The sequence below is a fragment of the Amphiura filiformis genome, chromosome 3 (genome assembly GCF_039555335.1).
Source record: "Amphiura filiformis chromosome 3, Afil_fr2py, whole genome shotgun sequence".
NCBI classification, from domain to species: Eukaryota; Metazoa; Echinodermata; class Ophiuroidea; order Amphilepidida; family Amphiuridae; genus Amphiura; species Amphiura filiformis.
In genome coordinates, this window is record NC_092630.1 from 55,786,203 (window position 1) to 55,808,554 (window position 22,352).

The 22,352-nt window shown below is 35.5% G+C and overlaps 1 protein-coding gene across 1 annotated transcript in view; it reads left to right on the forward strand.

Annotated features, from left to right (window-relative positions):
- The window catches only part of LOC140148784 (uncharacterized), a 190,671-nt gene that overhangs the window by 21,854 nt on the left and 146,465 nt on the right, over positions 1-22,352 (forward strand). The gene's annotated exons all lie outside the window — the stretch shown is intronic.

Here is a 22,352-nt window from a genome sequence, read left to right on the forward strand (position 1 = left end):
TCTCGGGGTCAGAATATTGACATGATTTAGATTGCTTGCAAGTTATCCTCATTTTTCTTCAAGAAAATGTGCCGCAAATCTTATAAAATGGTGGTGAATCGAAACGTGAGAAAGAAGATATACATTTGTGTTTGATTTAGAACACCAAAATTGTGTCAAAAATTCATAATTCAGGCAATAATGTCATAAATTGAGAGCACATGCTGCACACTAAAAAAAAAGTGCTATTATGCAGTATTAAAATTGTGTAGAATGTTGGAAACATGTGAAGCATTTTGCTTTGTGATACAAGCAAGCAAAAATATGCTCAGCAGTAAATATTGTGCTGTGCAGTGGCGGCGCCAGGAATTTTTTATTGGGTGGGGGCAAAGTGAATTTCAGGGGGGGGAGCAAAATCAACAAATTTTGGGTTTTTACTGGGAGGAAACAGGGGAGCAACCAATCGGCAGGTAGTTCTCATGGGGTAATATTAAGCAGTACGCTGCAATTTTTTAGTTTTTAGCTAAATGGCTAAACATTAAACTGGAAAAATAGTGCGCCTTCCTAGCCATCCCACTTGCATTAAGCATGTAAAGGCGGAACCTTGTTCAAGGAGGTACATGGGATAAGGAAAACATTTGAGATATTTTGACTATGCCAAAACAATTACCGTACTACAAGCTGTAGGCTATACATGTAAAGATTGCATGTATTCCTGTGTCTGTGTCCTCCCTGGTTTGACCCTCCTGGCTGTTGAATTTTGATAAATAAAATATATCCTGTCTTGATGGGTAGGAATGTACTGTCGATGTGGGTTTCCAATGGGGGTTTATGGTAGGTGTTGAAAAAGGTGGGAATAGCAGGAAGATTTTCAACATGGGGGTGCTGTTGATGACCCATTCTGGGAGTGCCCGGGGAGGGGGGAGTTCCCCCTTCTGAGTTCAAAAATTTTGCAAAAAATATGTCAAAAACCCATTTTTTCTTGGTTTGTGATGACATTTTTTCACGTCACCTGGAATTATTGGGGGAGGGGGCTGAAAGGTATTCGAGTCCCGCATCAAAATTATTGACCCCCAGGTCCCCAGGTTCCTAAGCCTATGGAATGTATTCATCTTTTGTGAGTGAGGACCATGGGCTACAACCAATGGATAGCATTCATGTTTGTGAAGTCACAAGTAACCCCTTAACTGAGAAGCTGACCACCTATAAATCAAAACAAATAATTTCCACATCAGTCAGTTATACCTTTAAAGTATCATGCTTTATTTATGATATATCATCTTCCCTAGAATTTCAATGATTTTGAAAGTTTGACTGTTAAATAATTAAGAAGCCCACCCCCTTGAAATGGCTTACACATTCAGGGTACTTAAATTTGTATACAGTAAACAAGAAAAGAGTAAAATATACTATTATAGTGTGTCTTGTCTCAAGTTGTGAGTATGTCGCAGTGGTAGTTTTGAATCATGCGAGTTAACCCAATTCCGCGGAGCGTATATGGTCGAATCCAACCAAAAGTGTCCACGGGCCAAAAATAAAAGTCCGAAATAAAAATGTCTCCACAATTTTTTCCTTTTGCCCATTGATTGATGACATATTGGCCTTACAGGAACCAAAAGTGCCATTACTAATCTTGAAAAATAAATCCAGGACGTGTGATAGTAAATGTGATATCAAAACCCAATGTTACCTACTAATACCACTAGGATGCTTTCACTATCGCAATACTAATCAACCTAAAACAAATGGAATATTCTCATTAACGCTATTTTCGTGTAATGTAGACCACAGGGTGTCAGGAAAATGCTAGCTGAACCAGAAAATATTTGTTTTTATTTTTATAACGCGATCAATATGATCTTAGTCAATTTATGCTAGTCTATTTTTGAAAATGAAGTTTAGGTCAGTTTCTGTATTTTATTTATCAAATGAGTATGAATCAATTTACACATTGTATAAGAACGAGTAGGATATGTGTTTTCAAGAATATTAGGAATTATACGCATACACCTAACGCTTTATACAATGAAAAGGTGAAGAAAGCCGGGTATTCGTAGGTAACATGAGCGATTTAATAATATCTATATTGAGTTTAGAGGTTTAAATTTTGCTATTATGGTAATGAATTAATAAAATGGTAGTTTTTAGATCACTTTCAGATGGTACGTCCAAATGAATAAATGCTATTACCTTAGATCAAAAATGTTGATGCTTTTAGCAAGATTTTGACCACTTCATTTTGATATACAAGTAGTTAATCAGCAATTTTACATAATAAATAATTGTTGAATGAATCCATTATATGGGTAATAATAGTGTCCTGGGGTACCGCTTTTAGTTTTTGACAATTAATTTCCATTGGTAGGGACACTTCATTAGACATGTCATGTATTATGCTGTATTCGTAAGTAACATTACAGTATTTGTAGGTAAGAATTAGACTTTTGGTGGATATCGCAATCAAAACTTCATTTTATAAAGCACTTTGAAAGTATTATTTTCTTTATGTGCGTTTATTGATACTTTAGACCCTATCATGTATTAATAATGTCGGTTCACAGCGGTTGAAAGAGGATTGAAGTAAGAAACAAAGGCACTAAAGTGACTTTAATTTGCTTAATTGCACACAAATCGCTTAAAACCGTTATTGCAGACTTGTGAAGTCCATCTTGGAGTCAGTTACGTCTTGTATGCTTTAGCTTGAGGGCAACTACAATTAGCTTTATACCAGGGTCCATCAATGTGTTGTCTATATCATGAGACAATGAGAACAGTCGTTTTTTCCATGGTATTCGTAGGTAACCTTAGCGAAAACATCAAAAGTTACCTTCGAATAAATCAATTTGGACACCAATTACTCAGAAACCAGAAGGTCGGTAAACATTTAAAATGAAACACACATGACAGTTGACAAATCCAAGTATTTATCCCTTCTAATCTTCTTTGAATCTGATTTTTCTTTCAAATGAGCAGACCGTCGTCTATTTCAGTACATATTTTTCAACAATTAAGCCGTATTCAGTTTTGCATGGTGGGCATGTATGTGAATTGGCAACTTTCATTGACATATGATTTGATAGCAAACATACAGGCCTTCGTTATGTACCAATATGGGCATTGGCATGAATGGCCGTGTTTCACAATACTGTCATGATGTCAAATTGTATTCGTAGGTAACATTCGGTTACCGAAATTTACCTCTGAATACTTGCTTTTATTGTTGACATCTCAGAAATATTTAAACGCAGGCTATTGAAACTTGGTAGAAATAAAGAGTGTATTACCCTGCACCTATTGCTTAACTATTGTTTACTATTCTCTCACTTTGTGGAAATGGCACAGCCTTTAACATGTATTCGGAGGTAATGCATATTTTTTACCAAACCTACCTTTGTGCCATTTAGAATTTCTGGCAGCTAAACACAATAATAAAGATGTCCGAATGCAATGCATTTCAGTATTGGACATATCAAAGCTTGTATCAATTATGCATTTATTAGTGATTTCCATTTTTAAAGATATATCTAGTGCTATGAAAAATTGTATTCAGTAGGTAATGTAAAAAATACCACTCAAAAAATTATCACAAAAATTCATAATTATGTACAAATATGTGAAAAATTGAACAGGCAATCTTTGAATACACACCTTTCAGGAAATCAATTTAGATTCAATACAATGACTTCTTTTAGAACTGATTTAGATGTTTTTAAAAATACTTTAAGAAATATTTTGAAAAAATGGGTAAAAATAGCATGTTTTGGGGTCTCTGTGTCTAAGTTTTTCACAGAAGGGGTCTTATTATATATGGCGCGAAGCGTATGATCAAGGCAAATAAACACAATACAAAAACGAATCCCAATTGATTAATACTTTTAAGTTATGGCCCTGAACATGCTGTGTACACTTTTCGTTGGATTCGACCATATACATGCGCAGATGTGCGGTTTGCGGGCCGGTTTGTCCATATGCAACCATGTAAATGTATACTGCCACTGCGACATCCAACATGTTGTTACACTCTCACCTTGAGATGAGACAAACTATAGTGCTACATGTACATTTCTTTCCACTTTGAATTATTCCTGGTAAACTCTACTGTATGTAGGTGCCCGTAACTAGACATTTAAATCAACTTTTATTACTTGTTTTTCACTCAGTTACCCAAAAAAAAAGAGAAGATATCAATATTTTACCTTAACAAGAAGTCACTTTTGAGTGATCTGTTTCATGTTAGGAAATCAAAATTGCATCAAAGTGAACATTCCACCGGTATCAATTTCAAAATTGCCTGTGTTGCAATAAATCCATTCGTTTCTTATCATGCCGGTGGATGAAGATGACTTTTATGCTGCCAAGAGGCCACTGCTTACCGTGCTCACAATCAGCAACAAAAGTACACTTACGTATGTAACCCGAGAACTTGTATTGGGGAACACTGAGGATGGGTGATGGGAAGGTATTTTGCTCATGTTTCTTTTAATTTTCAATAAATAAGGTTCATCAAAGGAAGCGAAGTGAACCAGGCACATTTAGCTCATTTGGAACATGTTTCAAGTATTCCACCATCGTGTCGTCTTGTTTAATGTTGACTCCTCTGTGTCGTCATTCCGGTACCCTGGGTGATCCAGGGGTCACCAAAAGGAAATAAGAAATCAACTACCATTTGGTTGGTGGATAGCTGAGGGCATAGAAAATGAGAATGACTCTGATGTAGACTGATGCTCCGGCTGCTTCCGGGAGGTTTTTTTTTACTTTTTTTGGTAGTCGGTAGAGAAGAATACTGCCTTTAATGATGGAACCTTTTAAATAAACTGAATATTTTTGTCATTGTGCCTGCCATATTTCTTGTGTGATTTTGCACAAAAAGGTAGGTCACATATGAGATGATATTTGTATAATAATTTATTTGGAAGTAACAAAATGAGGAAGAAAAGATTGATTTGACTCGAGGCGATATGCGAGGCAGTTGCACAATTTGCTGTAACCTATTTAGTTAAATATTAGTTTAACTGTAGGCCTCTAATTGCTGTTGCCATATGTTGATTTCTAGTGGAGTCAATTAAATTTGGGGTTCTTTTAAGGAACAAGAATCGATTAACTACACTCTTTCTAATTGATGCAGAAAGTGTGTTCTTTTTTATCATTTGATGTGGTGTAAACTAATTCTCGGGGTCAGAATATTGACATGATTTAGATTGCTTGCAAGTTATCCTCATTTTTCTTCAAGAAAATGTGCATAAATCTTATAAAATGGTGGTGAATCGAAGCGTGAGAAAGAAGATATACATTTGTGTTTGATTTAGAACACCAAAATTGTGTCAAAAATTCATAATTCAGGCAATAATGTCATAAATTGAGAGCACATGCTGCACATTAAAAAAAAGTGCTATTATGCAGTATTAAAATTGTGTAGAATGTTGGAAACATGTGAAGCACTTTGCTTTGTGATACAAGCAAAAATATTCTCAGTAAATATTGTGCTGTGCAGTGGCGGAGCCAGGAAATTTTTATGGGGGGGGGGGCAAAGTGAATTTCAGGGGGGTGCAAAATCAACAATCGTAATTTTGGGATTTTACTGGAGGGAAACTGGGGGCGCAACCACTGGTGCTGTGTTATGAGGGAAGTACAAACTAGTTGCAGTTTGAATGTGCCAGCTAAGATAAGGTATTCAGGTCTGACCGCCCCTAGCCCTTTCAGCAAGTCATAGGACTCCACACTTGCTGGTGGCTTTATTGCACTTCATGTTCCCTATTTCGGGGCATCGTAGGGGTATTTCAGTTGTATTTCAGATTTATCAAACTTTTAAGGGACATCATGAAAGGGTGAAATAGAAATATGTACTTAAATTTACAAATTATTTTTGTGAAAAACAAATATTTTCAAGAACTACAAAAAAGTTTACAAAAAAAACCCCACTGTTCTACCACAAACAAAGTTTTGATGGGCCACTGTTATGATTACTCATAGATAAATAGTCATGGAAATATATTTGTCGTAAAATCTGTGCTTAACTAATGCAAGTCCTCAAAAAATGCATTAACATGTTTATATTTCAGGAGATCTTGAGGCGTATAGTTTGTATAAAGTAGTAATGTAGCAACAAAAAAACAGTCCTGTATTTTTTTAATTTCAAATTTTGATATATGCCTGGTCTGAATTTTTTGGAAAAAAAAGCAAAGCTATGAACTGAAAAATATGTGTTGAAGTGACATGACAAAACAAGCTGTAAATTGAAAATGTGTAAAAACCAGAATGTTTTGTGAAATTACATTAAGAGAATCTTGTAAGACTTGCAGAATGTCATGAATATTCCTGAACAGATTTGTTAAAATTAAACATGGCTGCTAGCTGCCAAGGAAAAGAAAAGACATTAGTACATTCTAATTAACCTAGAGCTTAGGTATTATTTTATTCTTGGTATGAAGTTCATTGAACTATCTTTACATGATTTTTTTTCAAGTGGTGAATTAATTATGTTTGTTGCAAAAATGTTCTGAAACATTAGTGTTTATTAATATTTGTAAATGTTAAAAGTGTGTTGCTACATAAAATATATTGCATTTTTACCGACCCATTAATTAATGAGGTAAAATATAAACATCATTTCATTGATTGACATTTAGAGTTGCGACCATTTTGCGAGCTGCCATACAAAAGACATATAGATTTTAATTTGAAATTTGTTCACCAGCTAGTCAGCCATCCATGGTTGGTCTGCTAATTTGATGCAATTCACATTTTGTTTGCGAGACGAGAATAGCACACAAACAATTGCTTACGAGAAACCTTTAAGGAAATTACACACATCCACAAGCGCAGTTTGTGTTTTCACCGTGCGCTCAGAGGTGCGCTCGGAACAAGTCAATAAGAAGAGGAAAATGAAAGTAAAGAAGGGAAAATTTAAGCTTGAGATAACGAAGGAAGTGGCGAGTTGAGCATGAGGCTTTTATGCCAAGGTCATTTTTTCAAATTTCTTTATCAGCAAAAAAATATTGCATTGAAAGACAGTATAGAAATAATTTGGTAATGGTTTCCGTCGCCTTGTACAAAATAATTTTAGTGTTTTACAATTGCTAGTGTATTTATTAAGTGACTGCCACATAATGAACCAGTCAAGGTTTCAATAATGGGCTATTCCAATTGAAATCAACACTACCCCTGTGGAAGATTTTGAAAATACCTTCCACAGTGGGCATATGTTTTTCAAATGTAATTGGGCAGAGTTTATCTTTTTGAAACTCATACTCCCCCTGTATTATGGCTTTACCTATATCTTCTACAACTGGAGTGAGTATTTCATGTGGAAGTTACCCAATTGACTATTCTATTTGAAACTTATACTCCCTCTGTGGAAGACTTTGGCCAAATCTTCCACATGGGTAGTGTGGATTTTAAATGGAATAGCCCATTATTAGAATGGAAAGAAAGTTGCAAGGATGGAACAATGAACAACTTACTATTGATTGGAAGAAAATTTATGAACTCATCAGCAGTTCAGTTGTGACACTGAGTGGGCTGAATGTAATTGATCACCATAGAGATACTTGCTGGGGTTGTTCATGTACTAAAGAGGAAAGAAAGAAAGATGAAAGATTTTGGAGCTTCACAGTACATCAGGCTGAATATACCTGATATAATACCTTTTTTTTTTTTTACCAAAAAGGCATCAAAAACAGTTTTCAAAATTCCATATTAAAAATATTCCATCTGCAAAAGAAACAAACTGAATTAAAGAAGCAGTACAATTTTTTACAAAAGTGTCAAAAAACTGAAGCGAAGATTGTTTTTGAAGATGTCCATTGCAGCCATAGTCTTGTATTGAATAGAGAAGATGTCCATTGCAGCCATAGTCTTGTATTGAATAGATGTACTAAGTAATTCAACCTGTTGTCATCATGTTCTCATTAGTTCACCAGAGGAATGTTTACATAAATTCATCCAGTCTTGAGTACCTAAATCATTTGTATACATGGAGCATTAATGTTGGATGTTCTTGGGGAGCATGTAGTAACACTTGATGTTTCTCTCTCATAGGAACACTCTGACTAGATATTACGGAGAAGTGCTTATTTACATTTGCCTAGTCAAGGAGGCTGTTACAGTGTACATTGTATTTACTTTGGAGGTGAAGCAAAATGCAGAGTAAATTCTTATTGTAGGAAGTAAAAGTTTATTATGACTGTATCTCAAATGATATTGTGAGAATTCAGAGGAAGATTGTAAATCTAGAAATACTTTTTAAATCAGAGTCTGAAATAAGAAGTACTTGTCCTCTTGTCCACTTGTCCGCAAAAATAACGTTGGACAACCTTGCCCGATTGGACAACCACTATATTTTACCTCCGAAATCACGATAATAAACAAGCAAACAAACAAACAAGCAAACAAACTTGATGTAATGTTTCAGTATCATATTTTGTACAATCAGACTCTCCAATTTTCTTTTTTAAAATTTGTTATCACATTTTCCACATCACTGGTAGCTGCATGTTTAGTTCTGAATATTTTTCATTAACCATTTCACCAAATTAACCAGTGGTGCTAGTGACCAAGATCCACATAATTTGATCAGAATGACAAATTTAGAAGGTATCACAGGTTTGCAAATTCTTAGTTACAGATTTTCAAGAGACTTGTAAAACATCAAACAAATTCATTTTTTTGCACCAAAAATATTACACATTTTTGGAACAACTTAAAAGGGACAAATTTTAAGAACAAGCAGAATCTATACTTAGGTTTTGTCCCTAATTTGGACACTTTTTCTGGTCAGTAGCAAGCAAGCCCCATTGAAATTGCGATGCGGACATCTTGGTTAGAAATGATGCTTGCAAGCAAGTCAGTGCAGTGCTCTTTCTATTTATTGCATCAGCAGTCTGTTAGGAGCCACTGATAGATTTTGTCAGGACTGCATTGTGTCTGCATCAATTCCTTGTAGTCTTGTCAATATTATCAGGGCTTAAATTCTATTTTTGATTGCGAGATGTATTTTGAACAGAATATATGAAAGTAACTGTGTGTTTACATTCTACTATTTCACTATTTTGTGAAGTTTGAGGGCTAATGCCCTTATCCCCTGTGTATTTTGAGCCCTTAGCTTGTGATTAGTAATGCTCTTTCAGGTGCAGTGGCAGTGATCATGCAAGGATGACAATAGTTTCATAACAGATCTTAATTACTACCGTATTTCCTTGAGTAGTCGCCCCTGGGTGTTGCATTTTCCAAAAGGGGGCGTTTATTAGAGGTCATTTTTAGAATGATAATTCCTGTTAAAATCATTAGGTACGCTTGAAATTCACACTGAAATGACGAACTATGGACTTAGGAACGATGACTTCCAGTTCACTTTCGGGTTTATGACCAGATTTTCGCCCAATTTGTACCAATACCATTAGCAACCATGTGTGCACCTTGGTAAGCTTACTACACAAGATAGCATGGAAATATCAGCATTTTCGAAACATCTTGGTTGAAAAAAGTGGTGGGTGTTTAATTGAAGGGGGAGCGACTATTCGAGGAAATACGGTATGTAAAAATGGTAGCCCCCCTTTAAATAAGAATAATGAAGAATATTTCATTTTGCATTGAGGCTGTACTAGTTTACATTACTTTATGGACAGTGTTGAATTTGATAGCACTCCGGTCAGCATGGTAAAGGAATACTGATGAAGTGCATGATGTATTATTAAACTGAATCCATTATTTCTATAATTAAAAACAATGAGAATACATTGAAATCAGACAAAGTAAATACCACTAAAATAAATGTAAGACAGTAACAAAAAGACACACAAAAAGCAGCCTCGCAAATCCTACAAACACACAAATAGAAATAGGTGGCACAAGACACAAACAAAAGTAATGGGTGGAACAAAACACAAAATATGGGTGGCACAAAAATATGGGTGGTGCATGGAATCTTATTTGCATGGAGCGTAACAAATTTTCGACTTTCAAAAGTAAAAAACAGTGATAGTAATACATATAGTATGTAACAACATGATGAAGCCCCCTGTTCTGAGAAACTGCCATTATAGTCCATTTGCTTGCTCTAAATGACTTTCCAAGCAAAACATATCCGCTGACATACAACAATGATTTAATCTGCTTGATTTAAGACTCATTTTGCCTGATTGCATCTCATGTCGGTAATTTTGCACAGCAATTATTTTCACAAATTTGAAAGGCAAATCAATTAATTTTACATACATGATAAAGAATCCAATTACCGAAAAACTTTTGGTAATTTAATTTTAAAGATCAACAGCTCTTGCAAAATTGGTGAAATTCAAAATTTTAGTTATTTGCAGTATTACTCCATGTTGAATTCCAACATTATTATGCTCCAAATGTTATTTCTTTTAATCTATCAATATATGTATGAATACTCATAACTATTGAACAGTATCATCCGATCAAAAGATTTGATGAGAAGTAACATTTGCCTTTGATTCTACCCATACAGATGGAATGTTAAATTAATATATAGATTTAACTGTTTTAAACCATGAGTGGATTAAGGTGACACTGTCAAGTTGTTCTCATTCTTTCGTAAATTGCTACAGTGATTTAGAAGGTATCTTAAAGCGATTATAAAATATTTACACCGGAAATGTAAAACCAAATTAACCAATGTTTTAGAAGAATGCAATTTGTGATTATTAAAAACTCCTCAAAACTATTTTTTGAATTTCTTTATTAAGTGAAATAGAATGCCTTGAATAAATGGCATGTTTGTTCCATTGTGCATATAATATAGCCTATGCTGCCTTCGTGTATTACACATATATTTTTTTTTGGGGGGGGGGCAGTTCTTGATAATTTTAGACAAATTTGTACAGCTTTTTCTTGGAAATGATCTGGGGGTACTACTTTTTGTGGGGAAAAGCTGAATAAGAGTTCATTTTCATTTTAGGATGTAAAAATTGTAATCTGTTTGGCTGGAAAAAATACTGAATGTCTTTTCTACAGTTTTAAGTAATGCCTTATCTGGTCTACATGTATAGACATTTCTAACTTAGATCATTCTGGGGACCTCTTTTTGTACTAATGACATTTAAATGGTTACAACTGAATCAAATGGCAAGAATTTAAGAAATAACTATTTTATTATGTTTAAGCTTATTGTAACAATTTTTGTCATTGTCTCCAACTTTCTAGGTAACCTCAATAGCTGCATGAAAAAATGCCAAGGTTGACTTTCATCTGATTGCTTTGTTAGGTGCCCCTTGCTCAAGTGGGACAAGTGGTCGGGGACCTAACTGGGTTGAAATCTCTACATCTTCTTGCATTGATACAAACAGGGCTTGCAGCTCATACCTTGTAGTTAGAAATTGTGAGCAAAATATAAGGAAAAAGGCATCTATATCATCACAATTTTGTCTGCAAGTTATGGACAGTTAAACCTGATGAGCGACATGCAAGGCCAAGAACTGTATCACTTTAAAGAGTTCTTCACTCACTGTAGATCAAATATTTCCAAACTGGTGAGTGTCACTTTAAACAGCCTCCCACACCCACATGTTTTGAGTGGATGATTCAATACCTTTTAAAATGTCAGCACTCATCAGTTGAAGATGATATTAAATTGACTTGGTTATCTGGATGTTATAATGTTAAGTAGCGCTCAGATGGAGTTCATGTTTTTACTCGGATAGATTATGAATCTCATCCCCTTCAGAGGAACAATGTTTTTATGGATTGCATAAAAAAGGGGAATTATCATTGAGGAAAGAGAATTAGTAAATGGGATTGAGAATGTGATCGCACTTATGACAGATAGTGAGCCTGACATTTACATCAAAGTAGAAGCTGCGAAATATTGTAATACATACGAAACTGCTCATTTCTAAAATTGGTAGAAAGACATTAAAATTGGTGAAAAGCCTAGGATTGGCCTTTGGCACCTATTTGTTTCTCAAACGCTTCATTGGCGGATGAAGCCAAGAATGAATTTCATCAGAGCATGCCCTCTCCCTGTTCCTCCTCAAAGTGCAGTATGTGTAGTAAATGAGTCAACCACTAGACCTCTTAGGGGTGGTGCAATAATTATGTGTACCCCGGGGTGAATTCTCAAAATGGTCTGCCAAAATCGCTTGTTCCCCCCTTTGGCAGTGCCAAAAACCTTTGCCCCCCTTTCGACGTGCCAAAAACCTTTGCCCCCCTTTGACGTGCCAAAAATCTTTGCCCCCCCCCTTACACATGCAAGATTTTGGGGAACCCGAATTTAAAACCTTAAATTGTCTTAACATATAATGCGAGCGCAGCGAGCAGGAAATTTTGCATATTTGAACGTGTTCGTAACGCTTTCCTCACGCCTTTTAGGGCATAATATAGAAACGGTGCCCAAAATATCTGTGCCAAAACTGCTTGCCCCCCCCCTTCGACCTGCCAAAAATCGCTTGACCCCCCCTTTCGACCTGCCAAAAATGCTTGCCCCCCTTTTGGCCTGCCAAAAATCTTTGCCCCCCTATAATTCACCCCGGGGTACACATAATTATTGCACCACCCCTTAATTGAAAGAGCAGTAGAGAGAACACGCAGACCTCCATGTTAATGTGCATAAACTGCCATATCATGAGGCCCGACATAGAAGATCCAAAAATCTAGGAAGCTTAAAGAATGTTTTGGAATTCTGATTTTTGAAAGTTGGTAACCCTATAATGTGAAAATATTTCTTTGACACAGAAAGTGGGTGGCCCATTTTTTTATATGGTGTTTTCTATCGTACATGGAGGCCTATTACAAAGCAATCAAAAGTTTTGAATTAAATTTCTCCAATTGTTTGGATATTCCACATAGAAACAAAAACGTGTGGCACAATGGTTCATAGAACTAAGCACCGGTGGTGCACCGCCGGCACCATGCGGAATGATACGGTTAATTTTTAGCATTCAAAGGAAATGTATATCTGACCTTAAATTTTACTGGTGGTATTTGAAAAATATTATATGAGCCAACTCCAGATGCTACAATCACAATTTTGATGGTGTAAAGTGGGTGGGGGCAAGACTGTCAATTGGGATTTGGGTTGCACACATTCAATTTATTGTTAAGGTAATCAAAAGGTTTTATAATCGGGTTCGTTTAAATGCATCATAATTAATCTTTATCTATTTCTCTGGCTCAACATTATCAGAGAGCATCATCAAGTAGGCTATATATATGTGTGCCTGAAATTCACAGCACGAATACCCAGGCTCCACAGAAGATACTTAAAAATGCAAGGAAGAGGCTTGCCCAGAGTGTCACTGCCCTGGGGAGGTCCTTGCTGTGGTCCATGGGGGTAGGTGAACAAATTGCCCAAGAATTCATTGCATAGATTTCCACTGTGTGAAGTTGAACACTATTAGTCAATATGGCATAGTACATTCCTGCATATATTTGAAATAGATAGAAGTGAAAGTATTTTTGAAAGAAGTTTTTTTCTATTTATATAGGCTATATAATAAGCTTACTGCTGATTATGCCATTACTTAAATTACTTGCTATGCGGACGATATACAAGGTCTATTATTCGTACATTTAACAAGGATATGTATATAGAAATAAAATGTCAAATTCAGCTCTTGTTGGAGCTTGTAATTTGTATGATTGTCCATGCTTTATTCAACGTTTTTATGCAGTTAACTGCCATGTCAGAGAGTTATTGCACAGATGACAGGTTTCATAATTGCTTTTATGACTGGTAGTGACACTCTTGTCAAAATAGACAAAATAAGTGAATGTTATAGGTGTATGTTTACTCTGTAAATATGAATAGGAAACCTCTACATTTTGCAATATCCACTTAACTTGTATCTGGTAACGATATAATTCTGCATGGTCAAATGAAACATTTTGTTCCATCAAAATAAAGACCAAGTATGAAAAACATATAGGGCTTAGATCATGTACATGTTCATGTTTTTCTGAAAGGAGGAGGGCCGGGGGGGGGGGGTATTTTCAAAAATTGTACTTTTATATTCAAGGTCAAATTTCCATTGCAGATACATTAAGTGATTACTGTCATCTTGTGAAAAGAGGAGGCCCTATACCATAATAAGGAATAAAGAGAGACATTGAACAAAGAAGTTGTTTGTTTTGGGTCTGGATTCGAACCCAAGCAGTAGATTGGTGACTGGTAGTCACAGGTGTTTGCTGGCCACCCAATGAAACCATGCGTATGATTTGGGGTGATTGCATCATCGCATCAGATAGAATGCATGCGTAGGAACTTGGCGCAGTAGTATTTTGTTGGTTATGTGGGAGTGTTTTGGGTTAACAGGATAACTGATATGAAATGCGCTTCCTAGTGAAAACCCCCGTGAAAACCACACATTCTTTTGATCACTTCAGTTCAGTTCCATCCAGTTCACTTTATTCACATATTCACTTGCCATTAGAATATTTATGAAACAAAGTTACGAATGAAAAAAGCAAAAACACAACGAGAGCAGGGATGAGAAATATTGTATTTTACTTGGCCTTTAGCGTGTACCGTGTTGTGTGTCCAAATTGGTTCAATTGGGCTGATATGAGAAAAGAAACCTAGATAGCTTTGTACTTGTAGAAATTTGTATCATAGCCTCTATGATCAGTTTTGCCAGTCTTCGGGAAATTTTACTCGGATGAATCTGTACAAATGTATCTAGGCAAAGTACATTTTTCAGGAAATTTTTGCCATTTCAAGATTTTTTGGCAACACTCACTGACTGGTATCTCTGTATGATTTACATCTCACAATCTCATCATATCATGTAGATGAATATTTCAACTATCATTCATATTTCTTGCCATGCAGCTCATCTTGATGCATTGACTTGCTTAAAGACAGTGGTTTGAATTGGATAAAGAAGCTTAATAGGTCATTGCCAAAGTCCCTGGATGCATACAGGTATCTCAATAGGATCATCTGTAAGTGCCTTTTACATGTGGAGATATTTGAGTTGGCATTTTGTCTTGCTACATTTATGGAACCAGTGATTTTTGTCATCATTACACCTCAAATGATAAAATTAGAATTGGTTCCATTTATTTCTATGCCCCTTCTAGTTCCCCACGAGGGGTTGAAGGTCATAATGGGGGCCAAAATGTAACATTTGTTCTATCATGTTGTACCATACCTCAAATTATTCCTATCGTATTCATTGTTAGGAATAAAATAATTGTCATATTACACCAGGGTGCTTAGTTCAGGAGTTATAGAGTAAATTAGGTCAAATGTCAAATATCTCATGAATGTACAGAGGCCAACTTTTTATCCTTTCATGTTTAAGGATGCCAAAAACTATTGGTTCCACTAATGTAACAAAAGAAAATCCCAAACCTATAGTGCCCTGTACTATTTATGAAGTACAAAGAACAGTATTTTCAACAACCAATATTGCCCTACAAGCAGCTGACCCTTGCTGAAGAACACACATTGCCAATCACACAATTCCAGCACACTAATAGCAAAGTATTCTAGCCATACTTTGCTATTAGTATTAGCTTGCTGCTTGATAACATACATGTCCCTAGGGCTATGTCAAATAAAAATGAAATAAAATAGAATTCTAAAATATGACAATTGAGTTGGATCTTTAAAAGCATAGGGTATTTGATTGCTTTTGAAAATTGAATATTTTCAACCATCTTCACATGTCTTTCTCCACTAGAGATTTGCACTTGTTTCATACACCTCATCCGGTCACCAACATAAAGACATTGGTTTGAATTGAATTGGATGAAGAGGTCCATGATAGGTCATGGCTTGAGTCCCTGGATATATCTCAATTGGATCATCTCCAAGTGTATTTATGATGAAGTACAAACCAACAGTATTTTCAACAACCTTGCCCTCATCCAATGGTCAGTGACTTTAAGAAAGTGGTTTGAATTGGATTGGATGAAGAGGTCCATAGGTCATTGGTGAAGTCCCTGGATGTATCTCAATTGGATCATCTCCAAGTGTGCTAATAGTATGATAAAGTGCAAACAAACTGTATTTTCAACAACCTTATTGCCCTTAAAGTAGCTGACCCTTGCTGAATAACACATTTGTAATGTCCACACTCAAAATTCCAGCACACTATATATAGCATTATATTTTGCTGCTTGATAAAATGCCCTTGGGCTATGTAAAATGAAAAACAAATATAATAGCATATATTCTAAAATATGACAATTGAGTTGGATCTTAAAAGCATAGGGTATTTGATTGCTTTGAAAATTGAATATTTTCAACCATCTTCTTCCACAGAGATTTGCACTTGATTCATATACCTCATCCGGTCACTCACATAAAGACATTGGTTTGAATTGGATTGGATGAAAAGGTCCATGATGGGTCATGGCTTGAGTCCCTGGATGTATCTCAATTGGATCATCTCCAAGTGTATTTATGATGAAGTACAAACCAACAGTAATTCAACAACCTTGCCCTACAATCAGCTGACCCTTGCTGAATAAAACATTTGTAAGATCCACCTTGTCTCCATATGCCTCATCTGGTCAGTCCCCGGATATATTGACAATGTGGTCATCTTCAAGTGTGATTGTGATAATGAGCTATAAAGTACAAATCAGCCATATTTTCAAAACCTTGCCCTACAAACACATTAGTATAAAACACCCACCTTGTTTCCATTTGCCTCATCTGGTCACTTACTTTTTAAAGACAGAAGTTTAAATTGAATTGGATTGAGAGGCCCATAGAAAGTCCCTGGATATATTGACAATGTGGTCATCTTCAAGTGTGATTGTGAATGTGACAAAGAGCTATAAAATGCAAATCAACCAAATTTTCAAAACGTTGCCCTATAAACACAATTGTATTAAACATCCACCTAGTCTCCATATGCCTCATCCAATGGTCACTCACTTGATGGTTTGAATTGGATTGCTTTGAATTGGATTGGATGAAGAGGTCCATAGGTCATTGGTGAAGTCCCTGGATGTATCTCAATTGGATCATCTCCAAGTGTGCTAATGTAATAGTATGGTAAAGTGCAAACCAACTGTATATATTTTCAACAACCTTATTGCCCTTCAAGTAGCTGACCCTTCTGAATATCACATTTGTAATGTCCAGTTTGTCCACACACACAATTCCAATGCACTACATGTATTAGTATAATCTTGTTGCTAGATACATGTATGTCCCAAGGGGCTATGTGAAAGGAAAAACAAATATTTAAAATTTCTATAATATGACAATTGAGTTGGGTCTTGAAAGCTTGGGCATTTGATTGCTTTTAAAAATTGAATATTTTCAAAACCATCATCCAATAATTATTTGTTCCTCCACTAGAAATTTGCACTCGTCTCCCTACACAGGCCTGGAAAATATGTTTATTTCCCAGCAAGAGAGATAAATTTCCATCCAACTTAGCAGGATTTCCCACATTTTTTATGTATTTCTTTATCCAGAAGAGCAAAGTTTCCCTCCAAATGACCTAATTTCCCGGCAAGGATATTGCCAAATTGCCTACTTTTTTCAGGCCTGTCCCTACACCTCATCCGGTCACTCGCATATAAAGGAAAGTGGTTTGAATTGGATAAAGAGGTCCTTAGGTCATTGCTGAAGTCCCTGATGTATCTCAGTTGGATCATCTTTATGATTAAGCACAAACCAACAGTATTTTCCAGCACAGGTAACATATTTTAGCAACTGACCCTTGCTGAATAACACACATTGTAACATCCAGGCACAAAATTCTAGCATACTGTTAGTATAAGCTTGATGATCAGGTATGTCCTTAGGGGCTATGTAAAATGAAAAACAAATATAATAGAATATTCTAAAATACGACAATTGCATTGGATCATGGGGTATTTTGCTGTGAATGTCAAATTTGTAAGGGATGAAGAAAGAAGTTAAGTGTGAGCTGAAAAATGAGTACTATCCTAATAAGTTCTTGATGTAATTTCATTTATGTGAAATGCAATCTGAACTATTGGAAGATTGTATGTTTTCTTGATCACCTTTAAAGGTACATGGACGGTTTTAGTTGACAAATTGTTTGTATTACAATATCCCATTGCAGTAGCTTAATTTGCATAGAAATTGAAAGAAAATAGATGACAGTTTTGGGGATTGATATGAAGAGCTGTCAGCGTGATGTTACAGCAAACCTAATCAATATTTATTACTGGGAGCGTAAAGTAGTTAATGCAAGGCAACTTTGTACTTCTATTATGAATTTAATAATTAGGACTAAATACAACATTGTTCACATCAGTTGTACTCCTTTGCGAATCAATGAGTAGAAAATTCGCTGTGGTTGAATGAGAAACTTCACATCGGCGTAAACACATGATTGGGGAGTGTTTTTCATAGATTGTAGAAAACACATCAGGGAAATCCCCAACTTTTGAGGTTTAACCCTCAATAAATCAATTTTATCATTCACCACTTTTGCTGTAATTGCAATTTTGCCATCTCATAATAGAAAAGCTAAGATCAAATTTGGCTAGGTTATTGCATGAAACTTCATCATCCTTTTCTTACTCTATCTCTGTTCACTCTTAAGTAATTTGAGATGTATTTGCTTGCCAAGTATAGGAATTTGTTTCCCAATGGTACTATGTTATCGTCTGTTGTACCCGAGTGTATGTGTAGACTGTATGCGCGTATGCATATCGTATGCGTCCATGCATAACTGGCTGCCGATTGTGGCAGCACAGAAATAAGTCCATGTTTTAACTACACTTCAGTATGTAGGGAAGGAGATGTGGTCCTTGAAGATTCAAATGCATGGATGTCGATGACCTCGGTAATTACGGTTCGGGGTGTCTCATGGATGGAGGATGAAAAAGTGGAATTTTTTAGATTAACTTATGTTTGCTTTTGTGTTGTGTGCTTCAGGGGCTTGGAACAATTTGAAATGAAAATTTCTTTTATTTGACAATTGTTAGAAGTGTCCCAGAAGTCAGGTATACTATTATTAGGTTGACTGTTGATATTTTGCATAACTAATTCCAATTTGATATGCAAATTATGGAACAGGGCAGATTTAACTCTTTGTGTATAGCAAAAAAAGAGATAATTCGCCATAGAAGTGACATAATAAGAGGATTAACTACCATAGCAATAGATGAATACAATGTTTGAATATATTGCCCTGCACTACATATAGGTTGCACTCATCGTATGTATATGTCGGCAATCAAGGGACAACAGTGCCAGTGCATTGATTGGTTAAATAATAACTAAATAAATAAATAAATAGATAAATAATCATAGATTGGATACAATACCGCTCTTTTCTAAGATACTATCTAGCTCTAGTAAGAGCCACAGCTATGAGCTACTATACCCTGTTTAAATATCTGTATCCTTGGCCCTCAGCCTTGATGTTGGGAATATTCCTGAAAAAGATTATTTCCCATACATTGATTGACAGATCATCAATTGTTATTTTCTGTACTGTTGTCAATTTTGCCAAATAGAAAATAAATAAATTAAAGATTTAATTATTCTGATTCCCTCTTTAAACTTCTGTATCTGATTTTATGACATCTGATTAAAATAATTACTGTCACGGCACTTTAACTTTCTTTCATCCATGAATAAGCTGTACTTGGATATGGATATAGATATCTGAGAAAGGGAAGGCAACACAGCATGTCAAGAGAAATGGCAGAGGTTTCATCTGGAAAATCCAATGGCGGATGAAAAACCTGTAGAAGTGTATTCATAGTAAGCTTAGATAATTTGAAGGAGGGGGTGAGTGAGCTTGTAAAAGGGTTCTTGAATTTGGATACACTTTCAATGTTATTTGATTACATGGCAATTTTCATAATTGTGATTTGATTGGATTCAATCAGTTTATTTTGTCCCCAAAGATTAAATTAAATTGGAGAAAATCTGTTAAGTTTGCAACACTAGAAATCATAATTTTGGATCCACAGCAATGGCCATACATAGCCTTCCATCTGGATATGCTACACAGGGTTTTCATTATTTGAAAGATTTTAAGCTGACATTGCATCATCAAGTACTCCTCTACAATTTGCTAAGGGCCTGTCTTTCCAGCAGTGGTACATGTTTGACAAATCCTAACTTGAACAATTATTTTGGGGTTTTCTGAATTTATATGATGTGGAGGTTCAATGGTTACAGTCATAGTTGGTAGGAAGTCTTGCTGATTTTGTTCCAAGAAAAGTTATTTTGATATTCTAGTGTTCTAATATTACACCAATATGTGGGTTCAACAAACAGATCATATTGTCTTTTCTTTCACACTCACTCATTCCTACACAAAGCATTTTCATTGTATTTTAATTTGTGAAAAGTACAAGTTATCATTTATATTATCATATGTCATGAGTATTTATAACCATGTTTACAAGGAGGTGCATTTTTTCTGCGTATATTTGTGTACATGGCACTTAACTTCATTACATCTATCAGAAATAGATATTTTCTTTCACTTGAGGTACATTCGGGTATGGAATACCTTTAATATTACATTATTTTGTGAAAAAAAATCTTAATTTGTCACAAATCTTACAGTCGTACCTAAAGGGATAATATGTGTGTATGTTGTGTTTTTGTAATTGTATATGATATATATAAGGAGAGGTGTGGGGGTGTGTGGGTGGGGGTGGGATGTAGATGTGAGTGTTATGTACTTGTGTGTGAGTTGGGGTGTTCATTTCAGTTCAGTTCAGGGTGTATATTGAGAACATTTTTTGTAACATCTTCTGATAATTAAAACAGAAGCAAACACCCAAACAAACACCAAAGGTAGCTTTTGTGCGAACAAGCTCAATATCGACAACAATTCATTATTGCATTATCTTTGTGTCAAAATTCATATGCTTACAAATTATACATGTTGTATGCAATAGCAGATTGACAGTAAGAAATTGAACACCATGCCACAAAGTGATGTATAGGCACACTAGGAAAGCAAGAAGATATTTTTTCTTCGTTAAAAAGATGCAATATGCAACCACCCACACTAAGATTTAAAGGGAAACTGGCCTTTTCAAACTCATGCAATATCAATATGAATTATCTATAATAAAAAAACTTCTACATTTTACATTATTTCGGAAAACGGATTTTTGCGTTTCATAGAGTAAAGTTGTCCGCACCCCAATAAAACGTCCAATTTTGTTTTTGTTTACGTTAAGGGTGTCAAATTATGTTAATTAGTTTCAAAGGCAGGGCAAAGGCAGTGGCAGCGCACCTGCATGCTAACACCAACACAATACACTAATGTTGACATTAGGCCTTCTATCCTGTCATCGGTGTGAGGATATTATGCCTGTAGTCTCAAGTATTACATGACACAGTAGAAGCAACTCAATTAACATCTATTGTTTATTCAACTAATTGATCAACATTAGCATGTATTCTGTGTTTTTATGGAGAACCTATAGTTAAAGTCAAACTTTTGAAGGACAAATTAATCAGGGTTGCCAAACCACACCATGAATAGGCCTACTCTGCTTTGTGGTAGTGCTATGTTTAATGTTATCAGCATAATGTATGATGTATGATCAGGTATGATCATAACTTATATGAAATAGAGTGTAAGGAAATGTGAATAAAATTGTTTCAGCTGCACAGTGGTGTAGTCAGGACTTTTTCAGAGAGAGAGAGGGGGGGGCGAGGCAAATTTCATGGGGGATTGTCACAAATGGGCTAAAGAGTATGACAAATTTATCCAAAATGGGCTAACAAATAAAAAGTACAACAAATGCATAGAAATCTAAATTATCAGATCAGCTATGCAGCAGGCCACAGCAGGCCAAGAGGGATGTGAATAAAATTGTGTTCATCTGCTCAGTGATGTAGCCAGGACTTTTGCAGGAGGCGGGGGCAGCAAGGTACATTTCAAGGTGGGGGACAAACTTGGATGAAAATGATAAAAAAATGAGCTAAAAGGTACAACAAATGTGTCCAAAATGGGCTAAAAAGTACTAGCTGTAGAAACAAATGCATAAAAATCTTACATATCAGAGCGACCAGCGCGGCAATTTCAAGCCATTGATTTATATGGAAAAGATACTAAATATTATACTTCTAAGTTCTAAATGATCATCTCCTCTCATACCATTAATCACATTAAATAAAACATTTACATGTACACAAAATGTACAAAATTTACCAACCGTGAAAGACCCTGACCGCGAAAGACGGGTGACCGCTAGTAAATATAATTAAAATAATGTATTTGGGAGGTGATTGCCAATGGCTAAAAAATGATTCCAAGAATCTTGGGATTTACTGAGCTTCAAATAACAAAAATAATGAAAACTTAAAGACAGAATAACGATAACATACATGTATTTTTTCAGGTGTTAATATGTTTCCAATAATTAATGTTTCTCTCATATTTTGGTTTAATGCAAACATTCAAGGACTGAGTGTTTGAGATGAAATGTTATAATTT